This window comes from Tamandua tetradactyla, chromosome 4 (genome assembly GCF_023851605.1).
Source record: "Tamandua tetradactyla isolate mTamTet1 chromosome 4, mTamTet1.pri, whole genome shotgun sequence".
Classification (NCBI taxonomy): domain Eukaryota; kingdom Metazoa; phylum Chordata; class Mammalia; order Pilosa; family Myrmecophagidae; genus Tamandua; species Tamandua tetradactyla.
Window position 1 is genome coordinate 92,415,005 of NC_135330.1, and position 20,003 is coordinate 92,435,007.

A 20,003-nucleotide genomic window follows, 5' to 3' on the forward strand; every position below is an offset into this window, starting at 1 on the left:
TTCACAAGCTGTTCTTTTTGAAGGAGTTCTTATTTCTTCCCTTTCACATGAGGCTGAATGAATTATTTTTGCTCTATCACTGTTTCCAGTCCATTCTTTCTGTGTTTCTCCTTCTCTTCTCTCTCTCTCTCTCTCCCTCTCAATACACACACACACACACACACACACACACACACACACACACACCTATATACACTTGTTTCCTTCTCCAAATACAGCAATTACTTAAAGGCAAGGCAAAGTCTAGTTCACTATTATACTATGACTTCACAGAATGTTTGTGTGCTGAATTTTATTAAAAAAAAGCCAAATGATGATACTGATTCTGGATCCACGAGTAATGAACAGCTGATGTGGCAAGATATGTAACCAATTTCCCTTTTGTCTTCCAAGTTATAGAATAGGAAATAAGATTGAGTTAGGGGGAAAATAGTTAATTCAGTTAAAGTGCTTAGAAAAATGCTTGGAATAAAGTAAGTACATTTTTAGAAATTGTAAACAATTTTCATGTGTGACCTCCTCTCTCTTCTTCTTCCCGGTACCCCCAGCCACTAAGAGAAGGGCAGGTTTTGTTTTACAGTCAGTAAATGTTAGCTATGGACTTCAGTGAAATTTCCTCATGATTAAAAATTAAAATGGTAAATGGCACAAAGACTTACTTCAGAATTTCATTTACACCTAATTTCTGAACCTCTAATGAAGTAATTTTCCTGATGCCACTTCAAGGTGTAAAAGGAATTGAATTTATACCAAGAAAAGGCAGGTTGAGTCTCACTCTTTTTTCTATAACTTTTTTATTGTAAAGTATGTCATATATGCAAAGCAAAAAAAAATTCAATAGTTCCCAAAGGACCCCTCAACAAGAAGTTACCGAACTGATTCCAGAGTTTGTCATAGGGTATCATTTGGTCTTCTAAGATTTTTCCTTTTAGCTGCTCCAGAATATAGGAGGCAGAAAATCATCATGAATGACTTCTTTTGTATGTGTGAAAAACAAAATATATACAAAAAAACAATAAATTTCAAAGCACAGCACAACTATTTCCTGTAGAACATAATTTCAGAATTTGACGTGGGTTACAATTTCAAACAATTTCAGGTTTTTATTTCTAGGTGCTCTAAGATACTGGAGGCTAAAAATAGATAGCAATTTAATGATTCAACAATCATATTTATTTGTTAAATACTATCTTCTCTGTATACTCCACAATCGTCTTTGATCTTTCTATCCTTCTGCTTAGGGGTATTTGGGCTCTGGCCATTCTATCTTTTTCATGTTTGAAGGGTCTGTCACTAATAGGGGGTAAGGAGATGGAGCTATCTTATAGTCTGGAGATGTTGGAGTAGGTTTCAGGACTTATCTCTTCCAGGGACCCATCTGGTGACTGTAGACTTCTGGAAAGTTACTGTAGTGCATGGAACCCTTGTGGAATCTTATAGATTGCCCTAGGAGTTCTTTAGATTGGCTGGAATGGTTCTGCTTGGGGTTTGGCAAGTTATTATAGGTAGCAATATCTAACTGAAGTTTGTGTAAGAGCAACCTCCAGAGTAGCCTCTCAAATCTATTTGAAGTCTCTCTTTTATTGAAACTTTCTTAGTTATACTTCTTTTTCCTTTTGATCAGGATGGAATTGTGGATCACATGGTGCTGGGGCTGTATTTATCCCTGGGAGTCATCTCCCATACTGCCAAGGAGACTTTCACCCCTGGATTTCAAGTCCCATGTGGGGGGAGGGCAATGATTTCACTTGTAGAGTTGGGCTTAGAGAGAGTGAGACCACATCTGAGCAACAAAAGAAGTCTTCCAGAAGTAACTCTTAGGCAGACCTATAGGTAGTCTAAGCTTCTCCACTATCTACATAAGCATCACAAGAGTAAACCTCAGGATCAAGGGCATGGCCTATTGATTTGGCTGTCCCTAAAGTTTGACAGGTATCAGGGGATTCTCTGATGGTAAAGTTTACCATCCCTCAAGGAACTCTGCCAATACTTTTTGATTATCTGTTTAATATACTCTAGGATATCCAGACATTACATTAAGCCATACAGTATTAAAGAACCTCTTTCTCATTCTGGGCTCCATGACTTTGAACTGTTCAAATGAGTTATACAGATAGGTTGGATTAGATTATATGCTACAGAAAATTTCAGTTCCAGACCAAATAAACTTTTCTTCCTTTGGTCTCAAAGAGCATGTGTGGTTCTAAAATATAGCCAATGTCTTCTTTACCTTGTGTTCTTAATTGATTTAACCCTAACCTGATAGGCTATATTTTTATCTCTAAATATCAGGGTATATATATATATATATATATATATATATATATATATATATATATATATATATATCAGCCTCTCAAAGTCCAGAAATAATAATTACCACTGGACTTAATGTGTCTGCTATAAAAGCTTACAATTTAGCTAGGCCCCTTCTTCCTTATAAGCATTTTCTAAAGGAGACCATACCATTGTTTCTGTTTTGTTTCTGGCTTATTTTGCCACATCAAATGTCCCATATGTTCATTCACATTGTTACATGCCTCACAACTTCATTGATTTTTGTAGCAGCACAACATTCATTCATGAGTATACACCATCATTCTCTAATCTACTCCTCAGCCACCAGCAATCATCAGGCATCATGTATAGTGCCCCAAGTCCACAGATACTCACTCTTTAACACAAATATCAGAAGGGCTGAGAAGTAGAAGTGATGAAAGTAACATCATGAATCAGTCCTCTTGGGTTCAACTAGAACACTTTAGGATCAAGATTTTAACGGTACACCTCAGTGTATTACTTTAATTTCAAACGTACCAGTGTGTAAACTTCTAAAGTTCTATCAACGGCACTGAAAAAAGTTTCATCTTGAAACTTGTACAATCTGCCTTTTGTTCTCTCTTTTCTTCTATGTTAAAACTATCTCCTTTCCTAAAACTCAGAGCTCTTAGCAATATCCTTTATGGTCTAGAATATGCTTTTGAGAGTAAGCAATAAGCAAATTGTGAAACAGTGTATTTCTGCAAAAACTTTAGTGAACACTTTCTTTTGGGCAGGCACTTTCACATAGGTGGCTTACTTTGCTCTTCAAAATAGTCCTATGAAGTAGGTACTCCATTCTCACCTTTCCTTTAAAGAAACATTGCTCAGCTAAAAGAGCCATGACTGTGTGAATCACCCAAAGCTACACACCTAGTACATGGCTGTCATATTTGAATCCGTGTTTCCACAAACTAACTTAAATTCTTCTTCACTTGTATACCTTTCCTCCTTCTATCTCATAATCCTGCTTCATCCTTCCTTCCCTCAACATTTATAAAGTGTGTCCTTCATCAGCTGCCCTGTTGCTTCTCACAAGATCCACGTTGTTCTGTGTGGTAAGAAAGTTTCAGATTGAAATCTTTGAAAAAGGGGCCTTCTTCACGTCCCCAGAACGGAGCTTGAGGACCACATCCACTCCCAGGTTACTACTGCACTGTGCCTTACCCCTGCCAAAGGAGCACACTCAGTTTTAATTATAAATGCTTGTGTCTATTTCTTCCACTAGACTGTACTTTCCACATCTAGCACATCCTATTAAATAGTTGTTGATCCACAAGCATTTGCAAATAAATTAAAGGGCATGTCATGTTCATTTAAAGCAGGAAATATAGAACAAACTGGTTTTCCCCTCTCAGGTGTCTCTATACTTTAACTAACAGAGTTTCTTACCCTCAAACATGAAATTCTATAAGGACCTGAATATAATGAGACACAACAGGGATGAAAACAGAATTTTGGTGATTAAATATACATAATAGGTATTCAATATTAATATTTACCAGCCTGTAGGCTTAATACTTTACAAGCATCAGCTCACTTATTCTTTATACAACTGTATGATGGGATTATTATTATTAACTCCATTTTCCAAACAAGAAATTTAATTAAAGAAAAGCTACATAAATTATCTCAGTATATACAACTAATAAAGTGTGAGGCTTGGATTCAATAAAACTATAGGATAATCCTTAATATCAAGCTATTGATAGTTCAGCAAAGACATGTGGGAGATTCACACTAAGTATATTCTCTGAGTATAGAAGCATCCATCCATCCATCCATCCATCCATCCATCCATTCATTCCTTCATTTGCATATTTAACAAATGTTCAAGGAATACCTGCCTTATGTCACTGTAATGTCACTATCAGTAGCATAAGAGTAAGTCAAAGAGTTGTTTGTGTCCTCAATGAATTGCTGCCTCATTGGGGAGAGGATGAGACATGCATATTTTAAGTCTCACAATCAAGTATTAGGTTGTGGTTTAGGAAGATAGTGTTGGAAATTGATAGATAATTCAAAGGGTCTAATGATAATTATTAACTCAAAAATATTTATTAGAAATCAAGTATATTCCAAGTTTTGAAATAACTGTTAGCTTTAAAACGACGATCAAAAACAGACAAGGACCTTAATCTCATGAAGGAGAAATTCTGGAAGATGATATAGTCATGAATCAATCACACAATCATGGTAGAATTATAATATTGAAAAATCATATGAATTGAAATTAGTAGAACATATGATAAGGTGATGTGATTTATTAAAGCAATCATCCAGGAGACACTAAAATGTAAGAAATAACATCTTAGACAGAAATGAACATTTTTTCATTTCTGAATTACCAACATTTTAAAAAGAAATTTTAAAAGCAAGAAGGAGGAAAAGTTATTTTGCCTACAAAGCGATAACATATAGCCTGGTAGTACAGTCATACTGTATAGCAAATTTACAGGATCCAGAAAATAAATGATTCTTCCTATGGAAAGCAAACATTTATCAATCAAGATTTAAATACCCAAACTAATTCTTCTTAAAAAAATTTTAAAAAAGAGCTATTTCCAGGAAAATAATGATATAATTTCTCTCACACTAACCCTTACTGCAAAAATTAAATAAGGGTATCATGCAGAAGAAATCTAAACCCAGAAGGAAAAGTGGGATGCAAAAAGAACAGTGAAAGATTTATTGAATCATTGAGAAATGTGGATAAACTTAAATAAGTATTTACCATAATTATCAGTGAAATCATGTAAACATATATAAGATATTTAATCAAACTAGTAGAAAATGAAAATTTAGCATTATTGATTTATTCTATATTTAGACACAATGGCATTTAAAATAAAAATGAAGAAAATCCGAGTAAAAATGTTCAAAGTTTTTTACTTTATCACACACCAAGTTAAACTGATTAAGAGAAGCTTAGTTCAGTCATATATGTATAGGAAATGTTAAAGGAACATACTAAACATAGAAAATATATAGCTATCAAAAAATGGTATGAAGAAAATTGAATTTCAGCAAAACCATGATTTAATTTCTGTAGCAAAAGGGGTTACTAGCATAGTCTACATTTTAAAAAGCACTATATATGATGGTAAAGAATTTTCTTAAATATCAACATTCACAATGAAATATTGAGCTCACTAATAAACAAACACAGTGGCATGGAAAGACCCATGTATAATGGCTTCCACCTATCAAAACAACAAATTGCTACTCTTATTTATCAATGTCAGAGGAAATAAACTTTTCTATTTTCATCATTATTAAAGGATGGAAACTGAAAAAAATTATAAAATGAGAACTAAGATTCATCATTTCAAAGAACCTAAAAGCACAATGTAAATGTTTTAAAAAAGAATTCCAAGGGGAAATAGACAAATACACAAGCATCCTGAGATATTTTTACATATCCATAACAATTTTTATATATAAAATGTGTGAGAATACTGCAGATCAGAAAAGAGATCAACCAGATTTCCCAACCAAACTCTGCTTGGCTCAGCTCCCATCACTTCAGAATATATTTGTCAAATGCTGAATTGTGTGGTGGTGGGGATAGTCATGGAGTGGGTGGCTAGGAAAATAATCTATTAGGAAATGTTCTATCTGGAAAGCATAGAGACTAATATCAGAGTTGCCCCACATCAGTTGTGTTTTTACTGTGAATTCCCACATCAGAGTATTAAACCTTCTGGTTTAGGAATTTAGCCAAGTATGGGTAATAAAAAGGATGATAAAAACCAGAAGAACTGATGGTAACTCACAAAGCATGTTCAAACATGTGCGTTGAATATTTGTAATATTGACCATAATAAGGAGGTTAATTCATGAATCTATGTAGAGTTTGAATTACACTGTTTTCCTTTCATTCTCTTAGCCACCATTATGGTATCATTCTTTAAGACACCACTCCTGCTGGTTTCCTGGGCCTTCTAAAGAAAAAAAGGGACATAGAATCTGGAGATAATACAGATATTTCTGACCATTTTAAATTAATTATACTCACAATTCCTTTAAAAAATACACTGGTGTTCCAAAATTTCAGGTAATGAGTGGTATATTTATTATGAAGCTATCTTATTAAAACAGATTGCATTGAAGCAGGGATTGATAAATTGACCCTAGAACAAAGAACCCAGAGACAAAACTATGAAAATTTGATATGTGACAGAATTTGTATTAAAAATGTCATGCTGATAGTATGGATTATTCAATAAAGAGAAGATTATTTTCCTTAAGAAAAGGCAATTAGACTTTGTTTTGGGCCATTTATAATTCCAAAATTCTAAAGTCTTAAACATGAAACAACTTTTTAAAACAGTGGTAAAATAAAGAAGAATATTTAATAACAGCAAATAGATTTTAGAGAAGATAAACAACCATAAAAAGAAAGTGATAAATTAATACTGCAAAAAGATGAAAGATTTCTGCACTTCTAATTATATTATACACAAAAATGAAATTAAAACTTCTGGAAGATATCTGCATTGCATATAATATTGAAATATTAAAATCTATACAGAGTACATACATATCTTGGAAAGATGATAAAATAAAATATCAACCACAGTAGGGATGCAGGGATAGTTCAGTGGTCGAATTTTTGCTTGCAATGAGGGAGACCTGGGTTGGATTCCCAGGCCATGCACACACATCCTCCCAAAAAATAACAAATGGTGCTGCAGTAATGGGATAGTTACATGAAAAATGAATGAAATGTTATCCCCACATATAGTATTCAAAATCAACAACAGCAACAACAACCAGAGTAAACGTGTGCAATGGATATTGGTATCCAACTGAAAGAAGAATAATCTTAAATTAACAAAATATTTCAAAGACATTTGAAAGGTGTGTTGACAAAGATATGGAGTAAAGTAAACCTTTACACAATATTTGTAGGAATGTAAATGAACAGGGCAATTTGGAAAAATAGAGTAAATTTAAAGACACATGTTCCAACTCAGAATTTAAAGCAAGTTATATACATGAGAGGAAATCTTTCAGAGGTTTCAGTGCAGGACTGCACAAGGACTTTTTTTTTAACATGGCTAGGCACCAGGAAATGAACCCAGGTCTCTGGCATCCATTGCACTGCACTGCCAAAGATTTTTCTTTTTTTTGCACAAGGAATTTTCTTGCTGAATTTTCATACTATCAAGTAACTAGAAGCAATGTAATTGTCATCAATAGCAGAATGGATTAAATACACTGGAATATACTTATATATTGGCATAGAATATTGCAGAGAAAATTAATGCTACATGAATCAGCATGGATATATATAGCAATGTTGAATGAGGGATAAATTATTTATAACTGATACTTAATTTTATTTCATTTATATCATTAAAACAATGTTGAATAATTCTTTGAATACATAAAAATAAAACAATATGAATCTTCATAGGTTAAAAAGCATTTAATTCATAATAAATTTACTGTAGGAAATGGATAAATGAAGATTAGACTTGAGCCAGAAGTGATGCATGTGTAATATCCTATAACTTTCAAAAAACCCTAAAACAAATGGGGCATTTTCTGACAATTTGCTAGTAATTATTTTTGGTTACACAGACTGTCTACAGGTTATTTTCTACTTTTGGTTTTATGTTGTAAATATTTCACAATAAAAAAGAAGCAATGAATCCATAAAAACAGCTTAATAATATAAGTAAACATAAAATAGATCACAGATGAGAGAGAATTTAATTCCTAAGAGAAAAGGAAGAAGCAATAAATTGAAAAATAACTTTATAGTATTTAAAATAATAAAATTTTAATGTTTCAAAATACAGAATGAAAAATTAAGTGGTAAAATTAAAGCAATTACTACATACAACAAGAAAAACATTTTATCTTCAAGAAATAGGTATTAAAATGATTTTTAAAAAAATGAAGCACCGCAATTTGAAAAAGGCAAGGGAAAGGACCTGAAAAGGAAATTAACAATATAGATTCCAATTAGCAATGAAATATCAAAATGTTTTATAATAAAATATATATACTCACATAGATAGATAGACACACATAAATGAATTAGAATCTGTTTATTTCAATATGGCAAAGAGTGATAAATAAAAAGTGAAGAAGAGGCATCACATATTGTTTAGAATACATGTTGGTTAAAAAGGAAATACTCTGTAGACATTTCCCTCCCCTTCAATAGCCTTATGAGTAGAAAATAGAGATGAAGTAGACAGTGTCCTGAAAACACATGAGCAGCCTACATTGACTCAAAGAAATAGAAAACCTCAACAACCCAATTAGTAGTAAAGAGACCAAATTAGTCACCCAAAACTTACAATAAATTCTAGCCCAGGACCAGCGGGTTTCACAGGTGAATTCTACCAATCATTGCAAGAAAAACATACACCAATCCTGCTTAAACTCTTCCAAAAACCTGAAGAGGAGGGAACATTACCTCACCAATACAATGAAGCTAATACCACACTAATATGAAAGCCTGAGAAAGATACTGCAAGAAAAGAAAATAACAAACCTCTCTAATGAATATAGATGCAAAGATCTAAAATAACTACTTTCAAATGGAATCCAGCTGCACATTAAAAGAATTGCACACAATGACTGTGCTGGTTTGAAAGTATTATGTACCTTTAAAAAGTCATGTTTTAATCCTGATACAATTTTGTGGGAGCAGTTGTTTCTTTCACTTCTAATTTAATACTGTAGGCTGACAATTTTGATTAGATTATCTCCACTGAGATGTGATATGCACAATTGTGTGTGTGATATTTTGAATAGATGGAGATATAACTCCACCCATTCTAACTGGGCCTTGATCAGTTTACTGAAGTCCTTTAAAAGAGGAAACATTTGGGAGCGAGCTCAGAGTTGAAGAGAGAGAGCCTGCAGAAATGACAAGGCTGACAGAATCTTCAGAGAAGAGTTAACAAGATGGCAACACTTGAAGAAGAGAGACACAGATGTTTGGAGATGCTTGGAGCCCAGCAGATATCAACATGAGATATTAAGCAAGCCAGAGCCTGGGGAGAGCAAAGGGAAGCCAAGAGATGGAAGCCAGCCCTAGAGAAGCAAAGTGAGAAAACCCCACAGGAAGAGAGGAGAAGGTAATGGAGCACAGGAGCAAGGAACCAGCATGCTTTTCCAGCTGATAAAGCTGTCCAGGCACATCAGTCTTTCTTGAACAAAGGTGTCTTTCCATGGAGGTATTAGTTTGAGTATTTTCATAGGCTTATAAATGTGAACTTGTATTTTACAAAATTCCCTTTTAAAAAGCCATTCCATTGCATGTAGGTCACATTCCAGCAACTTCCAAACTAAAACAATGAATTATTTTTTTTATTCTACGTAAACAAGATTGCATCAACACAAAAAAATAAATTAATGTATACACCTACCTAAACTTGAAAGGAGACAACCACATGGCCATCTCAATTGATGCAGATTCCTTTCTTGATAAAAACACTTGGAAATGTAGGAATCAAAGGTAACATCCTCAGCATGACAAAGGGTGTATAGGAAACCCTACACCTAACATTATAATCAACTATGAGAGACTGTAAGCTTTCCATCTAAGGTGGGGAATAAGACAAAGATACTCGTCACCACTGTTACTCAACATTCTTTTAGAACTTCTAGCTGGAACAGTTAGGCATTAAAAATAAATGAAATATATCCAATTCAAAAAACAAAAATTAAAAGTTTCACTGTTTGCAAATGACATGATCCTATATTTATGAGCTAGTCAAAAACTTTTGACAACCCTACTAGAGCTAATAAACAAGTTCAGCAATATGATACTGTGCTGGTTTGAAAGGATATACGCTCCCTAAGATAAGCCATGTTTTGATATAAATCCCATTTCTTAAAGGTAGAATAATCCTTATTCAATACTGTATATATGAAACTGTAATGAGATCATCTCCCTGGTTGATGTGATTTAGTCAAGAGTGGTTGTTAAACTGGATTAGATGATGACATGTCTCCACCCATTTAGGGTCTTGATTAGTTTCTGAAGTCCTATAAAAGAGGAAACATTTTGGAGAGAGAGATTCAGAGAGATTCAGAGAGAGCAGAGAATGCTACAGCACCACGAAGTGGAGAGTCCATTGGAGATGAAGAAGGAAAACGCCTCCCAGGGAGCTTCATGAAACCAGAAGCCAGGAGAGTAAGCTAGCAGATGATGCCGTATTTGCCATGTGCCCTTCCAGCCGAGAGAGAGAAACCCTGACTGTGTTCAACATGTGCCTTCTCACTTGAGAGAGAAACCCTGAACTCCATCAGCCTTCTTGAACCAAGGTATCTTTCCCTGGATGCCTTTGATTGGACATTTCTAATTGGGACATTTTATCGACCTTAGAACTGTAAACTTGCAACTCATTAAGTTACCCCTTTTAAAAGCCATTCCATTTTGGTATATTGTGTTCCAGCAGCTAGCAAACTAGAACATATTTTGGTACCGGAGAGTGGGGTGCTGCTGCTGCAGTCTGCAAATACCAAACATGTTGGAACGGCTTTTTAAATGGATAAAGAGAAGATTTTGGAAGAGTTGTGAGAAGCTTGATAGAGAAGGCCTAAATGCTTTGAAGAGACTGTTGGTAGAAATGTGGACTCTAAAGACACTTCTGATGAGGCCTTAGACAGAAATGAGGTCCGTGGTATTGTAGACTGGAAGGAAAATGAGCCTTGTTTTAAAATGGCAGATAATCTGGCAAAATTGACTAGTGGCTTTGGCTGGAAGGCAGATTGTAAAAGCCATGAACTTGGATATTTAGCAGAAGAGATCTCCAAATTAAATGTCAAAAGTGCAGCCTGGTTTCTCCTTGCAGCTTATAGTGAAATGTGACAGGAGAGAGATAAGCTGAAAAGTGAACTCTTGGGTACAAAGAAACCAGAAATTGATGTCCTAGAAAATTCTGGGCTTCCAGGAAAGGAGACCCCAGAGAATAGAGCCCTGTGTGAAGATTTAACCAAATGTGAAACCAGTCAGACATTTCAGAGAAAGCCAGGATCAAACATGGAGTTATCCAGGAAAAATTTGTGGAAACTCTTTATGTCTGATGGGCATGATCCAAGGCTACTGCATAGAAAGCCAATGAGAGTGCTGTGGGACCTGTATGAACAGAGCTGCTGCCAGTCTGGACTGAGGGGTTCAGAGAAGGGACACCTTGGAGGAAAAATAACTTCAGAGGCAAAACTGTGGAGGCTGAGGTCTGAAGTCAAAAAACCTCAGGCCAGGACAGTAGACCCACCCAAGCCCATGGAGAAGGTGAGTTTGCCCCAAAGCCAGAGAATGGGCCTTCCACTTCATTGCAGTGGAAGAGTCATGCTGCCTCAGGCCTTGGAGAAGGTGAAGCACATTCCTTGGGGTTTGGGGAGAGCCTGGCTGCCACCACATGGAGGGGTTGAGTGTGTGCCCCAGAGATGGCAGAGAGCCTGGGTGTGGCCCCGATGCTTGGAGAGGGTGGAGCCTAGAGAAAAGTGGTCTCCCCAGTGTCCCCCAAGGCTGTGTTCAGAAAGAGGCAGGTGTAGGCATTTGGAAAGTGTGGGACTGCCACTTTCTAAAGCCCTGAGGATAAATGAGTCTCAGACTTTGAAATCTAATGAACTTTGCCCTGCAGGTTTTCGAAACTGTATGGGTCCAGTGACCCCTGTGTTCCTTCCTCCCTATGGAAATGTGTATATGTATCCTATGAATGTTCCTCCTTTGTATGCTGGCAGCAAATAACTTGTTGTGAGTTTTCAAAGGTCCAGGGCAAATGGAGAGAATTTTGCCTTAGGATAGACCATGCCTGTAACTGTTTTGATGAGATTTTATACTGTCTCTAATTTGATACTTTGTTTGTATTGCTACTGAATACAAACAGGATATCTGATATTGTTATGAAATTAATGCATTTTGTGTATGGGAAAAACATGTCTTTTTTAGGGGCCAGAGGGTGGAATGTGCTGGTTTGAAAGGATATATGCCCCCTAAGATAAGCCATGTTTTGATATAAATCCCATTTCTTAAAGGTAGAATAATCCTTATTCAATACTGTATATATGAAACTGTAATGAGATCATCTCCCTGGTTGATGTGATTTAGTCAAGAGTGGTTGTTAAACTGGATTAGATGATGACATGTCTCCACCCATTTAAGTGGGTCTTGATTAGTTTCTGAAGTCCTATAAAAGAGGAAACATTTTGGAGAGAGAGATTCAGAGAGATTCAGAGAGAGAAGAGAATGCTATGGCACCACAAAGTGGAGAGTCCATTGGAGATGAAGAAGGAAAACGCCTCCCAGGGAGCTTCATGAAACCAGAAGCCAGGAGAGTAAGCTAGCAGATGATGACGTATTCACCATGTGCCCTTCCAGCTGAGAGAGAGAAGCCCTGACTGTGTTCACCATGTGCCTTCTCACTTGAGAGAGAAACCCTGAACTCCATCGGCCTTCTTGAACCAAGGTATCTTTCCCTGGATGCCTTTGATTGGACATTTCTAATTGGGACATTTTATCGACCTTAGAACTGTAAACTTGCAGCCCATTAAATTACCCCTTTTAAAAGCCATTCAATTTTGGTATATTGCATTATATACCAAATAATATACTATATTAGGTCAGCACATAAAAACCAGTTGGCTTTCTTTAGACTAATAGTGAGCTATCATATAGCAATTAAAAGAATTCAATATCTAAGACTAAACTTAACCAAGAATGTAAAGGATCTACGTTCAGTAAAAATACAAAACATTGCTAAAAGAAATAAAAAAGAGCTAAATAAATAGAAGGACATTGTGTTCATGAATTGGAAGGCTAAATGTCATTTAGATCTAAATTGTACCTAAATTCATGTATAAATTCAATGCAATACCAAACAAAATCCCAACAGCATACTTTGCACAAATGGAAAAGCCAATTATCAAATTTATTTGCAAAGTTAGGTGGCTTCAAATTGCCAAAAACATTTTGAAAAAGAAAAATGAAGTTGGAGTGCTCATACTTCCTGTGTTAAAAGTATATTGCAATGTAAGAAAGAACCTCAGTTGAAAGTTAGCAAAAAAAATAACAAAACAAAAAAAAAGTATATTGGTAGGGTGCACGAGTAGTTTAGTGGTTAGAATGCCCACCTTCCATGTGGGAGACACGGGTTTGATTCCTGGACCATGTACTCCACCACCCCCCAAAACAAAACCATATTACAGGGCAAGCAACTGTGGCTCAGTGGCAGAATTCTTGCCTGCCATGCCAGAGACCCGGGTTTGAATTCTGGAGCCTGCCCAGGCAAAAAAGAAAGCATATTACAAAGCTATAGTGATCAAAATGCCATTGTACTGACATAAAAATAGACATGTCAACCAATAGAATTAAATTGTAGTTCAGATATAGACCCTCAAATCTATTGACACTTGATTTTTAACAAGGTTTCCAGTTCCACTCAAGTCAGATGGAACAGTCTCTTTAATAAATGGTATTGGAAGAACCCATATCCAGAAGAATGAAAGGGGAAACTTATCTCACAAAGTACACCAAAGTCAACTAAAAAGGTATTAAAGAACCATAACCATAAAACTCCTAGAAGGAAATTTAGGGAAGCCTATAAAACATTTTGTGATAAGTAGTAGTTTCTTAGATCTTACTCCCAAAGCACAAGCAATGAAAAAAAAGGAAGAGATAAAGGCGTGACCTCCCCAAAATTGAAAATTTTGTGCTTCAAGAGACTGACAAAAAGATGAATATACAGTCTACACAATGGTAGAAAATATTTGGAAACCACATATCTGACAGGGTTTGATACCCAGAATATAGAAAGAAATCCTACAATTCAGCAATAAATAGACTAATGAATCAATTAAAAACTGGCTAAAATACTTGAAAAGAAGTTTTTCCAAAAAGTAAATACAAATGGTTAAAAAGCATATGAGAAGATGCTCAACCTTACTGATTATTAAGGTTATGCAAATCAGAGCCATAGATAACATTTCACACCTACTAGAATGGCTACTATTCACAAATAGGAAACTACAAGTATTGGAGAAGATGTGGAGAAATAGGAACATGTATTTATTGCTGGTGGGGGTGCAAAATTTGCAGACACTGGAAGACAGTTTGTTGTTTCCTCAGAAAGCTGTCAATTGTACTGCCATATGATCCATCAACCCCACTCACTATGAGATAAAGATGTAGAAGGACTGCAATCAGGGATGAAAAAAGAGATTTGCAGAATGTTGTTCATAGCAGCATTATTTGCAATTGCCAAAGGGTGGAAGCAACCCAAGTGTCCCTCAATTGATCGATGCATAAACAAAATGTGGTACATACATACAATGGAATATTATTGTAAGTAGGAATGAAGTAATTAAGAAAGAATGAAGGGAAGTCCTGAAGCAAATATCAATATGCAACATGTCACTCAACGTGTTGAGTGAACTAAGTCAGACACAGAAAAGGGCAAATATTTTATGAGATTAGTGTGATGAACTAAGTATAATAAGTAAACTCATGTAGTTAAAATCTAGAATACAGGTTTCCATGAGATAAAATGAGGGTCGGGAATAGAGGGTAGAGTGCTGAATTTTTAACTATATTGAATTTAAATATTTGGAAATGAATAAGAAGTGAGGGTAGGATAATAAAATCAGTGCAATTAACCACACCAATTTATGCATGAAATTGTGGTTTGAAAAAGGAAGTTGAGGGTGTGACTTTGTCACTAGAATGAAATCTAGAGGATAATACATGGGGCTGTATAACACAATGAAACCTGTGATGGACAATGACTGTGAATAATACAAATATAAAAATGTTCTTTAATGAGCTAGAACAAATACATACCAATATTACAAGGAGTTAATATCTGAGTAGTAAATGGGAAAACGCACCTATTGCAAACTATAGGTCATAGTTAGCATTAATATTTTAATAATCCATTATCAATAGTAACAAGAATGCTAATGCTAGGTATCAAAGGAGTGGGATAAACGGTATGGGGTTTTTTTGGGTTTTGAATTATGAAAATCTTCTAAAATTGATTGTGAACATGAAAACTCAATTGTTTGATGATTCTGTAAGCCATTGATTGTATAATTCAGAAAAATTGATTGATATGAGATTATATCACAATAAAACTGCTAAAAATGCTTAGAAGGATCCCATTTATTAGAAATATCATCCCAAAGATGTTTTTAGAGAAATAATCTGAGATACGCCCAAAAGATATTCTTTGTCATACATTCTAGTTTGCTAGCTGCCAGAATGCAATATACTAGGAATGCAATGGCTTTTAAAAAGAGGAATTTAATAAGTTGCTAGTTATAGTTCTAAGGCCAAGAAAATGTCCCAATTAAAACAAGTCCATAGAAATGTCCAATCAAAGGCATCCATCCAGGGAAAGTTACCTTGGATCAAGAAGGTCAATAAAGTTCAGGGTTTCACTCTCAAGTGAGAAAGCACATGTTGAACAACAGACAAGGCTTCTCTCTCAGCTGGAAGGGTACATGGTGAACACATGGTCATCTGCTAGCTTTCTCTCCTGGCTTTTGGTTTCCTCACACTCCCCAGGAGGTGTTTTCCTTCTTTGTCTCCAAAGGTTGTTGGCTTATGGACTCTCTGCTTCGTGGTGCTTCAGCATTCTCTGCTCAACTCTGATTTTTCATTCCCCAAAATGTTTCTTCTTTTATAGGACTCCAGAAACTTCTCAAGACCCACCCAAATGGGTGGAGATATGTCATCACCTAATTCAGTTTAACAACCACTCTTGTCTAAATCACATCTCCAGGGCGATGATCTGATTACAGTTTCAAGCATACAATACTGAATAGGGATTGGAAGAAATGGCAGTCTTTACAAAATGGGATTAGGATTAAAGCATGGCTTTTCTGGGGTCCACACATCATTTCAAATCACCACAGTATGTAATGTGTATAAAAGAATAAAAAAGCACTTGAAGCAGTTGACAGATTTCTGGAAAATAGTTTGGGAATTATTAAACTCTGTTGATTGTAATAAGTTGCCATTGCAGGAGCACGTCATAATTCTGTCTTTCATATTGCAGCAAGTACACTTTGGATCAGACCGGTCTCTGTCTCATCTTCTTCTTCTGGGTCAGCTGCATCCTCACTGGAAAATCCCCCAAAACCCCATCCTTAGCCTTCAAGAACAGGAAAAACTGCAAGTAGGCAAGATAAGTCATTCCTGGGATGGGAACCCCTCCCTTAATGGCTCATATGCTTTTGCAACCCAGCTTTGTGCCCTTCTCACCTTAAAGCAACCAATCATTTACCATGTCTTTAACATATCATCCCATCAATAAAAAGTGATGTTAGCTTTATGTTCAGGGCTCAGACTTTCTGAGGCTACTTGGCTGAGCCCTATGGCCATAGAAAATAAAACCTGTTTCCTGAAATTTTAGAGCCTCGACCCAGTTTGTTCAATTTCTGTATAACATTCCAGGAGGCATAAAGCCTTCTCCCAACAATATGCATGTACAAGTATAGCAATGAAAAATGAAAGCACCTGTTGCTTCTAAGTTTTATAGAGCAATATCAGCACCTTTTGTTTTGTCTTTGAATTTCTAAATGTGTGTGTATTTCAATTCATTGAGATGACACTGTAATTACTACTAAGTAATGTGACACATTGTTCTAAATTTTATGAAAGAATTCAAAAGCACAAAAATTAGTCAGACAGAAAGTGATTTTGCAACCTAAGGTACTCACTAACAGGATAGCTAATGAAGATACATTATGTACTTTTGTCCAAAAAAAAATGCCTACCTTCTTTAGTCAACAATTTCTTTTGTAAAACTTCCCTTACTGCTCTTTTAACATCTTTGTTCCTCAGGCTATACATGAAAGGATTTAACATAGGACTCACAAAGATATAGAAGACAACTACAATTTCCCCCTCTTGTACAGATGTTTCAGAAGGGGGCTGCAAATACATGCACAGCAGAGTTCCATAAAAGATGGTGACAGACATCAGAGGGGACCCACAGGTAGAGAAAGCTTTGCACCTCCCCTCAGCTAAGCAGATGCCCAGGATGGTTGTGAAGATGAATATAAGAGACAAAGATGATGGTGAGAGAACAGGTGAGGTTGAACCCAGCCACCACAAACATGGCAGTTTCTTTGGCATAGGTGTCTGAGCAGGTGAGGACTAATAGAGGTGGGTCTGCACAGTAAAAGTGGTTGATCTCATTGGGTCCACAGAAGAACAGATGCAGCATCAGGATGGTCTGCACAAGACCATTTGCAAAGCCATAAATATAGGGTGCAGTGAACAGAGAGAGGCAGGAGCATTTGGAAAACTTACTCCCATATAACAAAGGCTTACAGATGGCCATGTAGTGGTCATAAGCCATGACCATCAGCATATAATAATCTGTGATCACCAGGGCAATGAAAAAGTGGAATTGTATAAAACAACCAATGAAGGAAATGTTTTTTTCTCTTGGATAAGAAATTAACTAGCATTTGAGGAGTGACAGTGGTGGAATAACAGACATCTACAAAGGACAGGTGACTGAGGAAGAAATACATTGGAATGTCAACTTTTGAGTCACTTCTGATTAACAAAATCACGATCATGTTGCCAACTACTGTGATAAGATAGATCACTAAGAATACTACAAAAAGGAGAGGTTGCAAATCAGCTCGATCTGTCAATCTCAGGAGAATAAATTCAGTCATGAGTGTGTAGTTTTATAACATTTTATTTTCTTGGCTTCTAATGAGGTTTGCAGAAAGGAAATAAAATCCATTGGTATGTTGTTATTTATCCATTATCCACTTCATGCCATCTGATACTTCTTCTTATTATTTCAAACATGTAATTCTGTGTGACACAAAGAGCTTATTAAGCATTCATATTTTAAACATGCAGATTGACACAGAGCTCCTATGTATAAAGGCAGTTTTATTTTTTTGCATGCTGTGTGGTGAAGTTTACATTTTATTGTTTTTCCATGTGAGTACCATATTATTGCAGCACCATTTGTTGAAAGGGTTTTTGTGGGGGGAGAAAGTGCATGGGCTGGGAATCAAACCTGGGTCTCCTGCATGGCAGGCAAGAATTGTACCACAGAACTACCCTAACTTTACTTTTTTTAATGATATCTTTGCTGAAACTATTATATATGTCCATTTACAATTTTCTCATACAAACAGATGAAATTATTGCTTTTCTAAAATTGTAATCTTTATTTTATAGTGTACCATTTGATTGGGTATCTAAAGTATTACTTTTGAAACTTAGCTATGCTCTCTCCAGCTGAGTAGCCTTGGGTTAAATGGAAGTGATGTGGTTTCTCTGCACAAATGAATCGACTTGGGAATAAATGAAATTGATGTATAGTGTAAATTCTTATAAAACCGGGAACTCCTTTTCTCCATCTCTGAGCAACTTCAAGCTCTCTTCTCACCCTGAAATGTATATCCATGTTCCCAACTCTATCTTACTTCAGTTCACCCTTTTATTACCAAATGTATGGATATTATTATCATAGCAGTTGCACGTGTAATTAGGGAAAAATAACCTATAAAAATTTTCCCATTTGGGGTTGAAATGCACAACGGCAAAAATTGAGAACCATTTCCCAGGTCATAATATGCCACGGTCCAGCCGCAGCAGAGGGAATGGGCTTGAAGGTGTGGAGGGTTGTTGGCACGAGAAGAACACCAAGAGACAGCTTAGAGAATTTTCTTCTGAGAAGAGTTGCTTAGATTTATTTTTGCTTAACTGATTTTATACCCTTATTCTTGGCAAGGAAACAGGTATCACAGAATTATGGTTGTGTCATGGCTTACGTTTTAGGTAAAGTTACAGGTTCAGGGAAGCAAAGCGAAAGTACACGTTTTGATTTTCTTAGGAACACTTACACAAAATTTTAATAGCAGCAAGATATTGGCTTAAACTGCAGACATTGTGTTTGTAGTTTTCTGAGTTTAGACTTTTTTTTTCCTATTATTTTACAGGTGAGGCAATATGTCAAGACCTATTTTAATCTGGTTAAAGGCTAGCTTGTTTTGATTAAAAGGTTACATTGTTTACTTAGATTTTTTATTGTTTTATAGCAATGGACCGGTGCCGTGGTGGGGAGTAAATTTCTAGGGTGGCTCAATGCAGGGTTTTTTAATTGTAAGTGTTTACTTTCTATGGGGTACTTTTTTGTGACTTGTTCTAAAAGCACTTCTGCCTGCTGTATCTGCAGCATGACTTGCTTAATGGGGGCATCCCAACCTAATTTTTTCCAAACAGTCATTAACAAGGTTTTGCAATTTGTACAATTTGTATCATTTTTTCCAATTCTTTTGCTTTCTGATTTGTTTTGATATAATGCTTGGAGCACAACCAGCAACAAGAAACACACAATTAGTGTCGTTAATCCCAGTATTTTTCTATTACACCATTTTATGCCTCATCCTCTTTTGGGGCGTTGAAGGCCTTGCCACCGCCCTTCCTTCCAGGGAACCGTGTCAAATCGGGGAGGAAAAAGAGGACGCAGCAATAATAACCTTGCTGAAATTTAATGTCAGCCTACCTCCTTGAAAATTAATAAAATCACTAAAACATGACACCAAATTAAGTTACATAAAAACATGTACAGAGGTCAAAGCCAAATAATCATATTAACCAAATAATCAAGAAGATAATTATGTTAACATGAATCGCATCAGGTGACATTTAGTCAGGATGAATGTAAGCAGAG

General features: G+C 35.8%; 1 pseudogene; it reads right to left on the reverse strand.

Moving 5' to 3' along the window:
* Positions 1-17,038: 17,038 nt before the first annotated feature.
* On the reverse strand, positions 17,039-17,997 carry LOC143680392 (olfactory receptor 5M5-like; annotated as a pseudogene).
* Between the last annotated feature and the right edge of the window lie 2,006 nt (positions 17,998-20,003).